This window comes from Anas platyrhynchos, chromosome 13 (assembly GCF_047663525.1).
Source record: "Anas platyrhynchos isolate ZD024472 breed Pekin duck chromosome 13, IASCAAS_PekinDuck_T2T, whole genome shotgun sequence".
Lineage (NCBI taxonomy): Eukaryota > Metazoa > Chordata > Aves > Anseriformes > Anatidae > Anas > Anas platyrhynchos.
This window is the reverse complement of record NC_092599.1, coordinates 4,484,461-4,504,079: the sequence shown is the minus strand read 5'-3', so window position 1 is coordinate 4,504,079 and position 19,619 is coordinate 4,484,461. Positions and strand designations below refer to the sequence as shown.

Genomic DNA, 19,619 nt, shown 5'->3' with positions numbered 1-19,619 from the left:
GATAGTTTGCACAGGAGTTATAAAGAGAACAGCAGAGACTTCGGTGTTATTTTAAGCAGGAAAACGATGCAACATACTTTAAAAAGTGAAAAGACAACCAAGGAAATCTTTGGTTGGTAATCACAGTCAGGAAATGCCAGCAAATGTTTTGAGATGCTAGCTGCAAATTTGAAAAATGTTAAAAGCCAGCTTTGCTACCTTTAGCAGTGAACTATAAAGCTAATCATATATATTTTTGGGGTCCTTAACGTGGACCAGATGGAACTACACCACATATAAATAAAAAACATTCTCTAGCTTGTGGGCTGGTTTGAATTTTATTTCATTGGATAAATGTGGAGGACAAAGTTACCAAGTAGGTTTTATTCTGAGTAAACCGTGAAGTAATTAACAGGAGTTCAAAGCTACGTCTTGGTCCATCAGATACCCTACAGGTTTCTAGGCTTCACACTGGAGTTTTGGAAGAGGAAAGGGGACGCTGTCGGCCTGAGACCTCGCCACTTCATTAAAGACTTCATGGAAGCAAGCCCAGGTGCAGCACCTGCTGCTGGGTTAGGCTGGGGGGTCCCCAGCTGCACCTTACTGAATCCTAAAAGGCATTTTTCTCATCTGTCATTTTGTTCGAAAAAAACATAAATTAATCTGGGGAAGCTCGGTAACAAGGTATGGAAATAGTAGATGCAAACCTGCAAGGTAAATAAACTAAGGAGAATAATCTCACGTCTCCTTTCAAGTTATAAAATTATTTACTTGTTCTGATTTGAGCAAACATAAAAGAATACCTCTCCCAGGCTCCAGGCATTGTTACCATCAATTAACTAACAATTCCATAAACAATAAAAGCATTACAAAAACAGCAGCACATCCCCACCTACACATTAGCACCAGTCAGCAAAAAAAAAATACCAACAAAAAAACTCCAAACAACACTTCCTACTCCTTCAATTCCCAAAGGAAACTCCACCCCAGCTGCCGCAATCAGAAGTAGGGCCTTAACACAGTGCCTGCAAGGTTAAGTGGCAATTTGAGGTGTTACTTGTAACCAAAGTAAAACAATTTCAGACACCAGGCTGAGCATAAGCCCAGAACTCCTTGCATACAGACTTTTCCCCAAATGACGACTTTCTGCAGGGCTTGTGTTCTCAGCTTCAGCGTGCTGGAAGCTGAATGGCTTTAGATGAAAAAAAAAGAGATAATAACAATAATAATAAAAATCCAACAACCCGTGCATCACCAACCACGCCCCAGGCCGGGGGCCAGCACCAGCGAAGGCTCCGCGCGCCCGGCGGGGCTGATTTCAGCCCGGACGGTGGGAAAAGGGGAGCCCGGCCTCCTTCCTGCCCTCCTCGGCTCCCCGCCGCAAGTCCACGCTTGCCTCTTCCCACTGGTTTCTCAATTGTGTTCTCAGGTTTCTGTGGGTCAACGCCGCACCGCCTCGGCGCCTGTGCAACGCCTATGCAGCCAGCGGAGTCATGCAAATGCAGCTGGATGCGCCTCGCCGTCTTCTCTGATTCATCGTGAATAGGCAGAAGCCATTTTCGCCAGGACGGTGCTCGTCTTCCTTCTCAGCTTTGGAAAATAGCCTTAAAAATAACTAAATCTGGAGCTTTGTGTTGCTGGCCGGCTCACCCCGTAACAGCCCGAAGACCCACAAGGAAGGACAAGCCACCACCACGAAGCCACTGCCCCTGCTCTGAAGTCAGTGGGCCAACAGCAGCAGCCTTCAGAAGCGCAGGCTGATGGGCAGGAATTATGCAAACAGGCCCCTGCGTCCCCAAAATGGGTGTTTTACAGCACCGAGCCGCTCTCCCGCTGACAGCCAGCCGAGCCCCGTGCTGGTGCTTCTCCTCCCGAGCGTCTTTCCTCTGTCAAAGCTAATAACGCTTTGTCCCCAAAAAAACAGCATTATGGAAAAATCCAGCTGTCCCCTGGGACTTAGTGCAGCACATTTGGAGAATCGATTCAGTTTATAAAGCTGCCAAATACAAGGGGTTTAATCCCGCTCTAAGTGCAAGTTTCAATACAAACTGAACTTTGAACCCTCTGGGACTCCTTTATACGAGTAAGTGATCCAGATGAGGATCTCCTGCAACGTATATGCAATCATAAAGTAAATACTATAGCAGAGGAGGGCGATTCGTAAAGCACCTGTGTAAGAAATAGTTATTTACCTTTGTAACAAGCACTTTCTTCTTGGTTTCTGTGCCATAAACGCAACTTTCTCCAAACAGCAACTTCTTAAGAGATGTTTGTCAACTTCTGTCATTCACAGATGCACAACAAAGAAAAATGTATATCTTTCTAATGAGATGCACAGCCAAGGACGGTTGTCATCATCACAGCACTGCTGTTGTGACATGTATTTCATTTCATTCAATACATAACGGGAAAGCTGTTTAATCCAGCAGTCCAAGCAACGTCCAAATAAGCATTAATAACGCGGTGAATAACCGGCTCGTCGCGGGATGGTTTTCAGCGAGATAAAGGTTTTTCCCTCCCCTTTTTCAAAATACCCTCCTGGTTAGGCAACGGCGAGGCAGAAGCCAGGGCTGTCGCCTGCCTCCTCGCACGGCGGGCACACAGCTGCAAGCGCCAACCTGCTCGCTGCCGGCCTCGCACGCTGCAGATTTCAGCGCTGCACCACCAGATTGCAGCAGCACAGCAGGTGGAGCGGGGGGCTAAGGGAGAAGCAATTAGCATGGATTGTGTTTCCCATTTTTCAAGGTAGATGGCAAATCCCGTTTCACAGACGTGTACAAATTCGCGTACAAAACCCACTGCATAATACAAAGACATCTGTGTTTACCAAAGTAATCATTATTGTTTAATGCATGTTTTTTACACCATTTAACAAATAACTTGAGCTCTGATGAACATGGTGATTTTCATGATAGACTTAAGAGATAAAAAGTTCATAAGAAATGTGCGGCTGCTAACGTGAGCGGAGTGCCAAGACAAGCACCACGGACCAAGAGCACCGCTTCGATCCCACATATTCTCACCCCGTGCGTGCCCAGAGAGCACGGTCCAACAGCGATCCCATGGCTTAGCTTGCTTGCATCCAGAACTTGGGGCCATCCTGCAAGGCTTCCAGCACCAAACTTCCCAAACCAACACCATTAAGACATTTTTCCTCTTTCCTCTCAGCAAACACCCCTTGCTCCCTGGGAATTACGTACAGACGCTGCTGCTCCTGCCCGTGCTCCTCGGTGGCTTCTCACCCATCAGCGTGTCCCCTTTCCCAAAACAGCAGGCAGGCAGGTCTGCACCCATCCCCAGCCCTACAGGACTCCATCCAGCTCCGGTATGGAAAGGAGGCAGAAGAAACAGCCCAGACGAAAAAAAAAGCTGGGGATGAAGCCTTGCCACTAGTGCACAGCACCCCTCCCTGCCACCCCTGATGCTCAGGAGAGGGGCTGCACCGCAGGAGGTGAAACCAGGACAGGGCAAGGTGCGATCCCACCCCACCCCAAACACACCCCAAGGGGACACCCACAAAAAGATGCTGATATTTGGGGCACAGGAGCTGCAGGCAGGCGAGCGTGGCCGAACACGAGGCTGGGGGAGCTGGGAGGAGGCGAGAGCTGAGCCGAGCCCCCGCTGCATGTTCAGTGATTATAAGATTAGTGTGTTTTTATTTAAAGTATTATCCGTTAACATCCCGTATTACAAAAGTAGCACAACAGTATCGACAGGCTGTCAATATTAATAGGAGTGTCTAATGTTATATCAATACTAATTTAATTTCTGTTATCTGGAGGCTGCAGGGCCTTTCGGAAGAAACAGAGGAGCAAGAATGAGAAAGCCCAAGCAGGGACATAACAGGAGAACAAACCATTCCTTCAGCTTCTCCATCGCTCAGTGGCACCCTGCTGTTTAACACAATTATCCTTGTGTTTTTTTTCTTTTAAGAAAAAACACCGCCAACAAAACCATCTTGGATTTTCTTCCAGTATCACCAGAACCTCCACACTAGCTTCATCTTTTTGGCCAAAAAGCATCTTTGCAGTATTTTTCCTAACCACACGCACCCAAAATCTATAAACTAAATATGTCAGACAACAGCAATTACAGGCTGGATGAATAACTCGCCCTTACGAGGTACTGTTGATTCAAAAAAGAAAGATTTTTAGACCAGTAAATGACCTGATCTCATACAGGCACGAAGGATCAAGTTCTTCATCTTACATGAGAAATTTATTTTTGGGGGGCTGTTAGAGGTAAAACTTCTTGAAGACAAGGTTCGAGTAAGTGTTTCTGCAAGTACAGGGTAAGGATAAGAGCTGGTAAGTGCAAGGGGCTGGAGATGAAGAGGGGCAGATGGAAGGGAGTGCCACACCGCCCTGCACCTTCCATCACTTCTAGAGCGCTTTAGAAGCGAGGAAGACAGGTCCACAATGACAAAATGTCAAACTGAACAAAGTAATGGAGCTAATTATGTAAACATTCATTAGTAATAATATTAAAATATCCTGGTTTGCATTTTCTTTCGGTGGCAGAACGAGCAGCACCCAAGAACCCAGAATTACCACCTAAGAACTGACTAAGGGCGGAAGGTGCCTGCACTGAGGACGCGGTATTGAAGAGGAAGATTTCTCTTGCTTTAGCACATGACTGATCCGAACTGTACTCGCTACAAAGCATTAAGTGGGAATTCAGGGAAAAATATTCTTCTCCTTAAATACATTTCAAATAAAGTGATTTACGGTTTTCAAACTGTGAAGGAGAGAAGTGGAAAAGAGGAAGGTATTGGGGTAGGAAATTGGCTTCCCTCGCGATACTCCCTGATGTGTGACCGGTTCCTGCAGGCGGGCGAACCCTCCCTCCCCAGTTAATTAGGATGCTGCTTTGCCAGTCCCCACCTGCCGGAGAGCCAGGCACGGGGAGCCCCACAGCAACCCACACCCTCATGATTTTCATCTCTGTGCTAAACTGGATAGGGTAACAGAACCCAAACTATGCTTCAACTCCCTTCAAAATACTTCCAAACGCCAGTGGTGGGTGGGTAGCAGACCCCAATCCCCCCCTGCTTTCGGTCCCTATCCCAGTGTATGGTGAAATCCTCCAAACCCCCAAATTAGAACAAAGCGAAGCAATGTTTAAAATGGAAGTGGGAAAAAATCAACTTTATATTGCAATTAAGATGTTGACTTCTCTCCCCAAATCTGCCTGAGCACGAAGAGATGCTGTGCTGTCCCCACGAGCTCAATTCCAGCTTCACAGAAATTTCCACTCCAACAAAAATCTACCTTCAAACAGATCTTCTTTTGCTAAATAAGCCCATTTCAATCACACAGATTAACGTTAATTGGTGGCTGTGAAGAAGCCGTGTCTGTCAGGTTGTTTCCCAAAATGACAGCGAGAAGAAGAAAGGCAGAAAACGAGGGAAAAGTCTGTGGCCTTTGAAAACCAGAGGACTGCACTGCTGCACAAATCACTTCCAGGCAGCTGGGGCTGGAGCCAGAAAAGTATCTTTGAAAGCAAAAAAGAACCAGTGAGAAAGCAACAAACAAGCAATGCAACGGGGGGAAAAAAAAAACGTACCATGGGAAGTTAATCCAAGAGGAATACCATAAATTAGAAAAGGATAAGAATAAAAATTAGGAGTTATTGGACAAGGATTAGCGTAAGAGAGGCAGCTTCCTACCAGGATTGAGCGGCTCGTGCACAGCGCAGCCGAGGAGCTCAGAGGAGGCAGGAGGAACTTGGAGGCACAGCGATGCCGCTCAGCCTGCAGACTACGAAAACAAATTAAAGGGAGGCTCCTGGGACCGAGCACCCTCCAGGGCAGCCCTGGCCACGCTGAGAAGCAGCTGAAGGGACGAGAACAAACCTCCCTAGCCTGGCCACAGAGGTTTCCCTTGCTGCTTTAAAGCTCCAAACCTGCCTATTTAGGCTTCCACGCACAACAGCATCCCCAGAGGACGTGTTCACTCCCCATCTTCAGGCTGGGTTTGGGCCACAGCTGCCCTGCTGCGGTGCAGCCCTGCCCAGCCTCCCACCCGCTCCTCGGGGACAGCAGGAGGAGCAGGGCCAGCAGCAGGCAGAGCCGACGGGAGCAGCCGCAGCCACAGCTCATAACCTGCCTGATGACTGCCAGCCACCAGTGATTTGTAGGCATCAAGCAGATTATTATTTTTGAGAGAGCGAGGAGAGAAGAGGGGCACCAGCTTAAGGTGTTGTTGATGAATGAAGATGAAAAGGAGGTTTTAGGGTGAGAAGTGTTTGTCTAGTGTGACCTAAACCGCTCAAACCTCATTTGATAGATGATGGACATTTATTCCCTGCTATGTGTCATTTCGAAGTCTGAGGTTTATATTAAACAAGAAGTCTTCTCCTCCTAAGTTGTTCTTCCCTCTTCCCTGGAGTTTACACACAGCACAGTACCTAGAAATGCAATCACATTTAGTTTTTATAATAAAGTCATCTGGTCACTAGTAGTACATATTGGAAGACGCCTTTTATTGTTTTTCATTATGTAATTGTGTGCTTCATTGCTTTTCATCTGTTTTTTCTTATTGTGGGAGGTGGCACAGCCCAGGAAAACCATTTCCCTGGGGATGAAGCCTAAGGGCAGCACCACCGTATTCCTGCAGCCCATTTTCCTGCTGCGGTGCCCCCCCGCAGACACGTACCAAGCTGAGAGCCCACGCTCTGCGCCAAGGCAAACCCTGCTCCTCCACCCACGAGGAGCAGTGCCCAGTACTTAGTTGAAGTAGGTAAGGATGCCACGCACGGCAGCTGCTTTAATCACCAGGGAAAAGGTTTTGGAAGCCCTGCATTTAGGTCAGCTGCCATCCTCCTCCTTCCCACGTGGGCGGCAGTGAGCTGGAGGGACGCAGGGAGCACAGCCCGTGATGTGGGCAGTGCCACCCGCTGTGACGGCTCCACGCACGTGCACCCGCACATCCAGGGATCTCAGCCCAAATGAGGAACTCCCAATTAAAAACCAAAGCAGGGGGATGTTGTCCCCCAACCACTTCTACTGCTTCCCTTATCCTTCAGCACGTTTCATCCAGGCAAGACGACTGCGTTGTATGGGAACCCCTGGGCTAACCACAAGGAAAACCAAGAGAGCCGTGCTGCTGAGAGGATACCCACACGCTGCTGGGGCTACCGGAGAGACTCCTGCAAGAGAAGTGGAAATGAGAGGCTTACCTGGCACTGAGCCACGTGTGAGCAGCTGCACCACACGCACTGCAGCCTGAAGAGCAGGGCAGGGATACGGCTGGAGCCAGCAGAGCCCTGCACCAAGCACGTCACGGGCTGAGAATCAGTGAATAAAACTCGAGGACAGAAGTGCTTCCCCTCCATACGCCCTGAGAAGTGCATCTTTGCTCTGGATTTCGGTTTGCTGCCTTACGGGAAGTTGATGTTTGGAAATAAATAGCCTGTAATCTGAAACAGGTTTTCTACGAACAGCTAATGTCACAGTTTTTAATATGAGGGTTCCTCACTACCAGGAGACATGATCATTCGGTTATAGAAGTTTACATTCCTATATGCTAAAAACAAACATTATGCCAATAAGTTGTTCAACTAAACTACACTCGATGTGCTACGTCCCTGTTTAGCATTCACGCAAAGCACTGCAGCATTTAACTGCAGGGTAGACTTACTCATTTACCACAACCATTCCTTTAAGTGTGCCCCCAAATTTATTTTCTCAGCGCTTGCTCGCTAAGATTGTTTTCAGTAGAGTTTTTTGGGAGTTCATTTGACTCAGGATCTCAATTAGAGGAGAACACCACAGCTTCACTGAAGCTGCATCTCTCCACCAGCACGTTGATTTACATCCAGTCCTTGCCCTGACCGAGGCCATCACCTCTTCTCTGTGTCCTGCCTAGGAAAGGCAAACACCCTTGCTCTGAGATGCAGCAGTCTCCTGCCCCCCAAACACACGGACCTCTTGCTGGTGCCCTTCCTCTCCCCACCATCAGCAACAGGCAAATTCCCAGCGAAGCCCAGTTAAGTCCTTGAAGACCCCACAGGAGCACATCCAAGCTCAGAGCAGGAAGCCTGGAGCTATATTCCATCAAGTCGCTCCATCTCACTACACTTTTAAAGCTTTAAAAAAAATATCAAATTTCTATTGAATTTCTCTCTACACAGCTGCATCTGTAATGAACCCCCATAAAAGTTAAAACTTACATTCAGTAATCATATGCAATTGAAACATCATAAAATGAGAAGTCAAGGAACTGTATGTGGGCTGCAATGACTTGTCTTATTGTATTCATTCCCTTAATAAATATATCTTAAAAATAACCTCACAGTCACACATTTGCAATATAATATAAAAATAACACTGGATTCAAATTATTAAACAGGTAATTTAATAGAACGAGAATTGAAATGTAGGACAGTGTGCAACTTTGTGCTATAGGAATGGGATGATTTTAGCCAACACAACTATTTTTCTTTTTTGCATTATCTTTGCATTTATAATACTACAACATCCACATAACCTTGACACTGTAGTCACCTTAGTAACAAACAAGTGTAGCGTTCCCTTATAATTGAAATCCCAATGGGATATTTGATTCGAGTAAAACAAAAATCAGAGGCCCTACTCTGTCGCTTTTGTCTTAGTCACACGTACGCAGGCTGAAAGGATCTGAACACGGGTGTATTTGTACAGGATTAAACCTACAAAGTTCAACCACTTAGTTCTAATTTAACACAAAATGGAAACAAATACGAGACCTTTCAAAGATGCCACGCCAAAAAGAGAAGCGAATTATTGAAGTTTTGCATCTGCACATCCACACAGCTTGGCAAATTCGCGCCGAGCGAAGGCCAAAACTCAACCTGAGTGGCACCAGGAGCACAGGCACGGCGAGCACACCGTGCCAGGACACCCAGCCCTGCCGGGGAGTGACTCGTTTCTCCTTCCTACCTACAAGGGTCCCTCCTGGGGCAGGTCAGGCTCCTGCTCACACGCTCAACTCAATAGCTACGTGCCCTTTGAGCTGCAGTGCTCTAAGTGGAAGGGAAAGGACAGAGCTCCCAGCAGGGTGCAGAAGAAGGAAGGTCTGAACCCCTCCAGGTCAGTTGTTTTTCCTTAACCGTGGCCAGGAGCAGACACCTCAAGGTGGAAGAAACATCTTAACACGGGGTTTTTATCTCCAGGAGAAGGGTTTTCTGCCTGACCCTGTGCTAGCTTCAACCCAAGGGGAGAGAATTGATACTCCTCCTCGCTTGTACAAATAAATAAAATAAAACTGCTCCATTTAAGGTATCCGCAGCCCAGCTACGGTTTCTCTTCCCACCACTCCAACACCACGCAGCTCAGCACATCACCTCCAGCACATCACCTCCAGCACGTTGGGGCAGTCCCAACCCCTTCCCATGCGTGGCTCCGTGCCTCCAGCCGGGGCCGGCAGCTGCCAGGGCTCCGTCCTCATCCTCACGCTTCCACCAAGCCCCTGACGAGCACGATTCAATTAACATCGCCTGGAAAACGACTCACATGGCAAATGAGAGGTGACAAGGAGCCAAGGCAGTAGCACGAGGGCAGAGCAGCCCGAGGATGCACGGGGAGGGATGCTGGCCGCAGAGGAGGTCCGGGCACACCGGGTTCCTCCTGCCAGAGGAAACAAGGACTTGTCTAAATGCGGCGAGTTACAAGTTTCTGTAACAATGTGCAAGTCTCCAACATGTGGCCCGTAACGTAGCTGTTGCCATGGTAAATATTCATGTTTAGTGAAAAGTGTTAAATCTTGTATCATAAGTTAAATCAGCTGCCAAGACACATTTTCACAAGTAGGGGAATTTTTGTCTTTTCAGAATGGAATGTTTTTCAGTTGACATTGATTTTTCCCTAAAATAAGTCCCCCAGAAAGGAAGCCAATCACACGTGAGGCAGTCCAAGATCTGAATTACTCTACTCCTGCTCTGAATCATCAACAAGTGTTGTGTGCTAGTGCGTGTGTGCGTACAAATGCACTGCAGCTTCGTAAACCCCATCCTCTTACACAAATGAGCAGTTACACAATTTATTAGGAATATCAAACTAATGGTGCCAGCAGAAATATCACCGATATTTCACGTTTTAGCTGATGAGATTTCAGTTACTAACTTTGCTAAATAAGAAGCATCTCAAAAGAAGTAATTAAGCTTAACCTTCCCTCGTCTTTTCACAAATGAAAGAGTCAGTCCTGAGCCTGAATACAGTTGTTTATGTAGGTCAAGGACAGGAACAGTCAAAGGGTATTTACTCGCTTTTATGCTTCTTGTTCAGTTTTTCAAAAGAGGACAATTGGTTTTAATACAATTCTAGAAAGAGACAAGTTAGAATTAATGCAAAAATGGCTACGAGTCCTTGCTACTTCTATTCTTTTAGTAACTGTTGCAAGGAAATCTTCTATGGGTTCATCATCTGCAAAATCACATGTATGTGTCCTTCCACCCCTGAACTACTCAAAATTGTCTCGTTCTAGCACCTTATGGTTAATTTGTCCATATTTAAAGCAAAATGCATTTCCAGTGGAAGGTTCTTCAGAATAAGGGGGGAAAAATAGCCGTCCAGTAATTAGCCCAATTTCATTCACAGCAGTGTAAATAACTCCTCTGATAGCAGAGCAACAAAGCAGAACTAGTGCTGAAGTCTGAAAAGGAAAGACAAAGCAGTCATCTGCTCTGAGGCTTTGCAGCCGAAATAAAAGCTCTGATAGCCAGGGCCTCTCTACCCAAGCCCCCCGTCAGGGAGAACTTCTCCCACCTCTGGGGAGGACTCAGAGCCCAGGCCAGCCTCGCAGCTCCCACTGATGTGGCTCTGCCCTGCTGCAGTCCGTCGCTCCTTGGCCACGCTGGGTTCTCCTCTCCTGTGCCCCATCCACGTGGATGTCACCTCGGTTGTGCCTTCTGCAGCGAGGACTTTGCCCAGCGCCGTCAGATTCCTTTATTCCTTCCCTACCTCCGAGTAGCAACAGCTAGAGCCAGTCACATCCTCGTTTCTAAGTTGGGAAACACTTCTGATTCCTCCTCCTCTCTCTAATTATTGCTCCGCAATTGATTTGCCGTGCCCCATGCCAGATTCGCACCTCAGCTCCCCGCATCCAGCCCTTACAACCAGAACTGTCCTCCCTTCTCCGCAACGAGCCTCGTGGACATTTTCTAGCAAGCGAGCTCCTGCTCGCTATCTCCTACCTCTTTCTCAACGGAAACCAGCTCTACCGAAAGGCTGAAGCATATTTAGCACTCCCAGCTCTCTGCTTGTCTCTTTCTTTTATTTTATACGGTTCGATGTTCTCATTCTGCCTTCTCTCCTCCTTTCTCTACCCCAGCGCTACAAAAAGACATCTTCTGTGACACCTTAAAAAAAGATCACTGAATTAACATGACTTACACTGCACGGTATTTTCAGACCAGCCATTTGCTAATGTCACAAACACAATTAGGAAGTCAGGGAAAGAGCTTACAGGAGCAGATGAAAGCTGCAGAGATAAAACGGAAAGCTTTTACCTGCCAAGCTCTCAGGTTAGGGTTCTAGGTTGCCCTCGGATCTAATAAAGCCATAAAAGAGCCATATTAAGGACACGCAGAGTCACATTGCTGTAAATACCAGGCATGGCTTTTTTCATCTGCACATCAACACAGATCTTTGCTACCACGCTTTGTAGGCTGGTAGCCATAGGTGGTTTAAAATCTTGATATCAAAAAAGGCTCCGAGCATTACTGACAATTAAAAACAGCTTTTACACATGCACAATAACGCTTCTCTTGCTTTAAAAAAAATATAATATGCATATCCATATTACCATCATAATAAGTGCCACAGACTGACATGATATGATTGAGTATAATGGCTCCTTTGGAGCCATTATGGTCGATCAGTAAATAATACACTTTTGAAATTGTCTAACTACATATTTACACTTGTCAACTCTCATACACTTCAGTGACAGAATTTAAAAGAAACACTGTAAAAAAACTCCAAGAACATTAAACCATGAAAACATTACACTGAAGCAGTATTAAGGGTGGAATTAAACCCACCAAAGCCTGGAAATCCCAGGTGAAGGCCAAACCCCCGAGAACATTGAGGGCAGGGTGCAGGTGAGGGCTCTGCCTGCTGAACCCCCGGCGAGAGCCGGCCCACGTGCAGTTGTGCTGCTGTTCAGCTGGGCACCGTTCTGTGGTACTTAAAAACCAAAACCCCAAAACTTCAAATCTGGGCCTCTCTTTTGTTGCCTCAGATGAAATTCCCAATTAAATCGAGAAGCATTAGTCTTCCCCTCTGTTGGAAAAGCCCCTGTTGAGACACTGGGAGTTTTGCCTAGCTGAAACACATGGAGAGAAACTTCAGGATTTGACCCCAGAAAAGCATTGTCAAAACAATTTTTAAACAAACATGACAGTGGAACATTACTATCCCAAAGATTCACTCCATGTGGAAAAAAAAAAAAAAAAAGACAGGAAAGTTAAGATGTTTTTTTCAAGAGCAAAATAATGGGTTTGGCATTGGGTTTTTTAATTCATAATTTTGCCTCTCTCCTTCTCAGCTGTAGCCACTTTTTCTCAAAGCGGTGGTGGCAGCGACTTTATTGGTTCCAGTAGAGCTCTGCTGAAAACAATAAGCATAAAGCCCCCGAACGCCGCCTTTCTTTCTGCGGCGGTCACATCCTGCTGCCCCGCAGTCAATGGGATATTGAATGCTTGCGAGACTTCAAGAGCAGCCCCGGTCCCGCGGCGCCTCCTTCGCAACAAAAGGACCCAAAACGCTTCAGACGCTCCGCACTGCGATCCCGAACCGTGCTGTGAGAAGCAGTGATGGATATTTTCCTAGAGCAAAGGTCTTCCTTTCATTTGGATATCCCTGCTCGGGCTTATCTGTTACCTAGCTCATGAGAACACCACCATAAAGGCTTGGTGTGGCAGGCTCCTGAAGCCGTGTGAAGACGCAGCCACCACACCCCTGTCAGAAGGGAGTTACCCCTGGCTTTTATTTTCACCTCTCCCCTCCGCCAGCTGATGACAGAGCAGCCTCCCCGTACGCTCAGCAGCTGGGGTTTTACGGCCGCCGGACAGAAATGGGATTTTCTCGACAAACAACCCTGCATTCTGCTTCCTTGTCTATCTGAAAGGGAGGATGATCTCTTAAGGCTCTGCTGGGAAGGAGTATTAATGAAGACAAAGAGTATTTCAGGCTGTCTCCCCGGGAGCATTACCATGATGACAGGATGATGGCTTCGTCCTGCACAAGTGCTTCACAACCACGTCCTGGGCCGCAGCAGCTCCTCGGGACACCCCTGTGGGCCTGCCCTGCGGGTGGCCTCCTGCACCCTCCTCACGAGGCCGGGACCTGCCATCAGCTGGGAGAGCTCTTCTCAGTCTCTCATTTCCTAAGCCCTCCCTGGAGATGTTTGCTTTTGTCTAAATACTATAAACCACGGGACGAGGAAGGCTTAATAAACCCTGTTGCCTTTTCGCGGCGCGCGGCGTCTGTCGGCTCTCACCTTGCCTTGCGGCTCGTGCAAATGTCACAGCCAGAGCGGTGCTTACAGCTCCTCGGGTCGCCCCGCAGTGATATACGCTGAGGTAAACAAACTACTGAAGTCTGGGTATTTTTACTTCAGATGGGATGTAAATCAGCGGATGAAAGCTTGGAATAAACTGGCAGCAAGAGGGCAGCTTATTAAAGTATCCTCCCCCAGCTCGGCGTTCCCGCAGTGTAATGTAGCTGACATAACTTCACACTAAGGAAAAGGAAAAGACTAAGAGAGATAAATATTTCTTCCAAAGTCAAAGACACTCTTCCTTCAAGATGTCTGGCCAACTCTCGTAGAAGGAGAAAAGCATTTCCCTGCCAAAGGCAGAAATCCACCTGTAAGAAGTTGTGAGGAGACCAAACACCTCCCCGGGGGCTCTGGAGGGGCACAAGCTGCACAGGGACACTCCAAGGAGGAGACCAAACACCACGCTGGGTGCCCTGGATGGGCACAGCCTTTGGGGGACACCCCACCACATCAGTGCTTATGGTGTGGAGGTGCTCGGCTCTTGCAGTACCACATACAGCACATCTCAAACAGCTGGAGCTAGAGCTTCAGCCCAGGGCTCAAATCGGAAAATGGCTGGTCCTGGGCAGAGCTGAAAGCCCCTGGAAAGATAGGTTTTTAAGAGCAGCAGCTCCAGCTCCCACCTAATTGCCTGACCAGTGGGTGCCCCAAACCCACAGCCTCCTCACACCATTATCTCCTGGTAGAAAGATGTTACACGTTCCCACTCTTCCCTCCCTGCCTCTTTATTTAAAGCCGCTGGTGAGGAAATGAGTCTGCCTTGCTCTACCTTTCTCTCCATCACCTTGCTGTCTGTGAGGACTGGTGAGAAAACATTTCAGCTGCTCTTACACTTCCACAGCATCCATTTCCTGAGGCCTTTATGGAAAAAAAAAAAAAAGGCTGTCTCCCATCTCCTGCTGATTATAGCTTTATCAGATAATAGCAAGAAGCAGGAATGATCCTGTAAAGCTGTTACCAATACCCAAAGGTATCTGAACAACAGTGAGGCAGAGATCGTGCTACTTGCATTTACCCACCGATAGGCAAGGCTGGAACACCTACAAGGTACCAAAGCCCGTCTGTACTTTAATCTGCCATTAGTAGTTTCTGGCTTCTCTGTCTCCGTGTTTGTTTTTTTATTTTACACTTAAACCTGCTGAAATGTATGGCTGCAGACACAGCAATGCCGAGGAGAAGGAGCCTCCTGGTCCCCGGGAGTGCGTTTTCTCAGTGCTGGCTTGACACACAAAATCTGTTTCCTCAATTATGCCTTCCCTCTTACCTATTTTTGACACGATGGTGTGAAAACATAATAAAAGCTCATGGAAAAAAAAAAAAAAAAAATCAAGGAAGCTGAGAAAGTAGTTCTTCAAATGATATTTAGAAGCCTTGGCTCACCAGTGCTTTAACACCGCGGGGAGAGCCGCTTGCACAGCCCGGCTCTCCCCTGCCCACCAGCTCCCAGAGCACTGCCATTTCTACCTCCAGCCCATAGGAACTGACCTGCTGGATAAAAACAAATCCCACAACAGAGAACTCCAGCTACAAGAGCCGCTTTGCAGGGGTAACACCCCGGATCCGAGGTGCCGCTGTTGCACACGCAGAGGCTCCCGGCTCCATCGCGCTGTGTGACATCTGCTGCGCCACTCCAGGTTCCAAACAGATCTTTACGCATCCGTAGTAGCAAGTAGGAAATTTAATTTAAGCATAAGCCAGGGCGAAGCCTTGCAGATAAAAGCTCTGCTCAGGACTTGCAGTTCACCACCTTCGCACAGCAAAACCTTTGCCTGTTAAGTGATTTACTGGGATAATGGATATTGTTCGTATGGCAAAACGGATTACTTGAAAAATTGTCTTGAGTAAATCATCATATTTACAGCAAAGTTACAGCTTGTTCTACCACCACAACAAAAACTTTACGTTCGGTTTCATAAATGCCAAGCAATGAAAAATGCCGCTAATTCTGTTGGTGTAAAAGTCTACAACAAAGCCTTCATTTTAGGTGTGAGAATGTATTTGTACTTAAAAGGCGTGAAATTCCCCTTCATCCCGGTGATGAGAAATGCCCCTTGATGCCCCATCTCCTCCAGGACACAGCCCAAGTGGAAATAATTTTCAAAACTAATAAGTATACGGAGTAACATGGTTAACATTATCCAATGAATTTAGATCCACCTACATGGTATAAATATATCTAGATAAACTGTCACCTTCAGCAGAATTCATTAAAATAATGTTGTATCTTCCTTGTTAAATGTAATTTTTTTAATTGAAATTTAATCTTACTGTATTATTTGGTAGATTTTTAATTGACATTTGTAGTAATTAATTGGTAAGCATTACAGCTTTGTCTGAAGAATTTAAAACTAAATTTGACATAGAGATTGGCCAGCCACTGCTGTGAGGTGCCTGCTGGGAGCATTTCATCATCCTCCCAGCCCCTCCTGCTGATCAGAGGTGGGAGATGATGGTCTCTTTCTTACAGTCATGAATTACATTACTAATGTATTCCATTACCACCACGCAAATGTCATGTTAATTTCTGATCATCATCAAGTCAGACAATGGTTTCCACGCTGGCACCCAGCCAATTAGCTATGTGGAAAAATATTCAGCCAATTATATAACTTGAATTAGGTTAAGGACTCAAGAGAAAGCAAAATAAATGCTTTGAAAATACTTCTGAGATAAAATGTAAGTTGACACTGTCTTCATGTGCTATAGCCGATGTTATACAATCTGATAGGCAGCTGCCAACATTCATAACTGTTTATTAAATCTAGCCTCTCTTTATGGTGGCAGCTAAGATCTGTATTTTTACCAATATTAGGTTCATTGTGTTATGAAAAAAAGACCAAAATACTTAGGAGCATTCACACCAGCTTATAAAACATATTATGTAGTATATTAAATTGTTAAAATTGCTTCTTCTCTCCTCCCCCCCAGAGCACAAAGTTCCAGGCAGGAAAAGTTTCAGCAGAACCAAGTCCTGCTGTAGGCAGGGCCGATCCCTGTGGGAGGAGAGGCACCCAGCGCTCTGCGGCAGGAGCAGGGCACCCCTGCAGGACAGGGCAGCAGGAAACCTGCTGCAAACACTCACAGTGAGTGGTGCAGGAGCACGAGCAGCCACGCAGCCCTTGCAGGGCTCCGCCGATGCCGCCAGCAGCACCGCGCTGCACGACGGGGTTTTTAGTACCACCCCATCACCTTGATTTGTTCCCTTCTTAAGTCAATTTATTGTACAAGCATGGTTATCTCCAATTTAAAAACATACACAGCACCAATTCCTGGGCTTTAGAAATTTATAACGATGAGCAATTTGTTAAAGCCTTTTACCGTATCTTTCTGTCTCATTTTCCTAGGTGCTGCAATGAGGCAATTCACTGTTCTGGCTGCTTACCCTAGATGACCTTTGTCTGCCATAAAATGGTATACAACTAGATGCTCCGCTTTAAATAAAGCTCTTGCCTCTCCGAAAGGCCCTCCGTATTCAGTCAACACAATCAGCAGAAACCACATTTGGTTACTCAATAAGCTGGAAACTTCTAAAACGCACAAGGCTGTGAATGAATTCCTGACATCACCAGGGACACTCGAGTGGGGAACGAGAGAGAATACCGAGAAGTGGCACTTGCTGCAGCCGGAGAAAGGATCACTCCTTTAAGCTGAACTCTCAAGGAAAACGAGAACAAAAACTGAATTAGCTCAACACGTACCCTCTACAGTCAGTACATTGCTAGGCAACTTACCATCTCCTGATAGAATTATGGCAGAGGGCTGCCCATACATCAGGGTTAAGATGAGCATAAGCACCGGTTTTGGCCAACTGCTCCTTTCCAGTGGGACTGCTCAGCACTTGTTCATTTCCTAGCATTATTTGGCAATATTTTTTAAGCACCTCAAGAGTCTAATGCATTCAGAAGATATTTTAAAGCTATTATGTGACATGAAAATTTTAAGATAACTGGAAGTAAGTGAATTTTATGGGGAATAGCCGAAGCCTTTTTTGTTGGTGTTGTTCGAGCCAGTGTTTGGAGAGAGTTAACAATCCTTTCGGTTACTTTTATGTTTTAATACTGAAGGTATCCGGAGGGCACACAACTCTAACACTTTGAGTTACAGAGGTACGGAGCCATGGCCGACCAGCATCCTGAGGAAAGACAAACTGTTACGTCAAGGGGATGCTTCCAAACACCCTGGGGTACTTCCCTTTGCTGCTGCTGAGACCCGACACAAAGTCCCATTACAGGCAGTGCCACGGGGCTATTGCAATACCCCATGTTTTTGCACTTAGCCTATGCCAGGCTCAGCAAGGCTTTGACCCTCAACAGTGACATGAAGAGTAAGATTTGGACTGAAGATATTATTTAGCATTATTAAAGAAGTATAAGCACAGACTGCTTTAAAGAGAGGCACGTGCTTTGTATATAACCCAAGTTTTCTACACATACTTCACAGGGACAAAGAAGTAATTAATTAGCTAACCACCGTGATTAAAATCAATTGATTCACATGCTCCAGAGCAGTGAGAAATTCTTGCATCACTGGAGAAGTCTGGGATTGCTCTCTGCTTGGGGATCTTAGTCGTATCAGCAAGGTTGGTGATTCAGACATAAAGGAAATGGTAAGAATCTTTCTCTTGCATGCACACTTTGAGCTGCCATATGGGTTTATTCAACTGTTTACTACACCAGTCGGTAAAAACTGAACAGCTATTATAATCTTTGCTAAATGACATGGTAATTATGCTACCTCTGGAAAAAAAAAAGAAAAAAAGAAAGAAAAAAATGGAAACTTAAAAAAAATCACAATTCACTGATGTGTGAATTTCTCTGTTTTTATAATCTCTGAATTGAAATGCACTTTCTAGCACACGGAGGGATATTAGAAATACAACAGAAACACTAATTTATTTTAAAAGAAAAAACAATTTGCGCACCCATTTCCTATGGAATTTAATTACCCAGGTTTCATAGTGTTTAAAGACTTCTTACATAGATCTTCCAATTCTCCTGTAACGTCAGATGGTTCCTCTTTCCCCAACCTCTTTGTCTTTGGATTAACGAAGAAATAATTGCCCCTCCTCTCACCCCACTTAGTAAATAGGTGTGGAGGTGCAAGAGCAGCAGGGGTAGGAGGAGGGGGCAAGGGAAATGTCCCCGTGCCTGGCTGTGGGGCACGGCCAGGATGGGTACAAGCACCCTGCTGCAGCACAAAGGGGACCAACAGGCGCTCCACTGCTAACAACAGGGGCAAATGGTGACTGCAATTAACAGAGGACATGCCACCTCTCAGGCCTGACAAAACCCCAACATGCAGCAGCCTGGCTTGGCTACTGGAGGGTTTCTCCCTTTGTTCCCCCGCAAGGAAGGCAGCCAGGCCTCGTGGGCAGGCGCACGTGAAGGGCCGGCTCTCCTGTGTACCAGTGACACCATTTTGTCACTGGGATGTAAGTGCAGCAAACGGCGGAGCTAATTATTTGTTGGCAATGGCTCCTCTGAGAGCAAAGCCTCTGACACATGATGGAGAGGAGGCCTCTCCATATTCATATTTAATCATTACATGAATTGCACACACAAGCATGTTTAAACCCCGTCTGTCTGCCAGGCTTCAGTCCCGGGCAGCGGCTTTGCATCACTGAACTCCACTTTTACCACAGAAGCCCTCACATCTTCACCAAGGACTTGGGGGGGATGTTGGGGAGAAAGAAAGGAAAAAGAGTATTTTTTTTTGCAGTATTGATAACACTTAACATCATGGATATTTGAATACAATCAAGATCTTATTTTTTTCATTTGGGGGGGGTGGTATTGGTTAGGGATAGTCGTGGTTTGCTTTTAAGCACAGACAGCACAAAGAAGAAACCAAAAAATCCCCTTCATTAAAAAAGGGCGAGGGAAAGAGAGATGGTAGGAAAGAATAAGTGAGAGTTATTGCAAACTTGCATTTGGTGACTCACCAGTTTTACTTGCAGGCATCACACATATCCACTCATGACTCAGGGCAAATATGGGAAAGGATCGAAACCCTTATCATGGCAAATGTGTCGGGAAGCTGGAATCACTCAGAAAAAATGTTCTCAGGAGACTGAAAGACAAAAACATGTTTTAAAACTTC

General features: G+C 46.3%; 1 protein-coding gene across 14 annotated transcripts in view; it reads right to left on the bottom strand.

The window, feature by feature from the left end:
• Window positions 1-19,619, bottom strand: part of FOXP1 (forkhead box P1) — a 364,496-nt gene that overhangs the window by 302,607 nt on the left and 42,270 nt on the right. For all 14 annotated transcript variants that reach the window (XM_072044462.1, XM_072044450.1, XM_072044454.1 and 11 more), the window contains one exon: window positions 19,462-19,589. The gene's annotated coding sequence lies outside the window, so the exon portion shown is untranslated. The remainder of the gene's footprint in view (window positions 1-19,461; window positions 19,590-19,619) is intronic.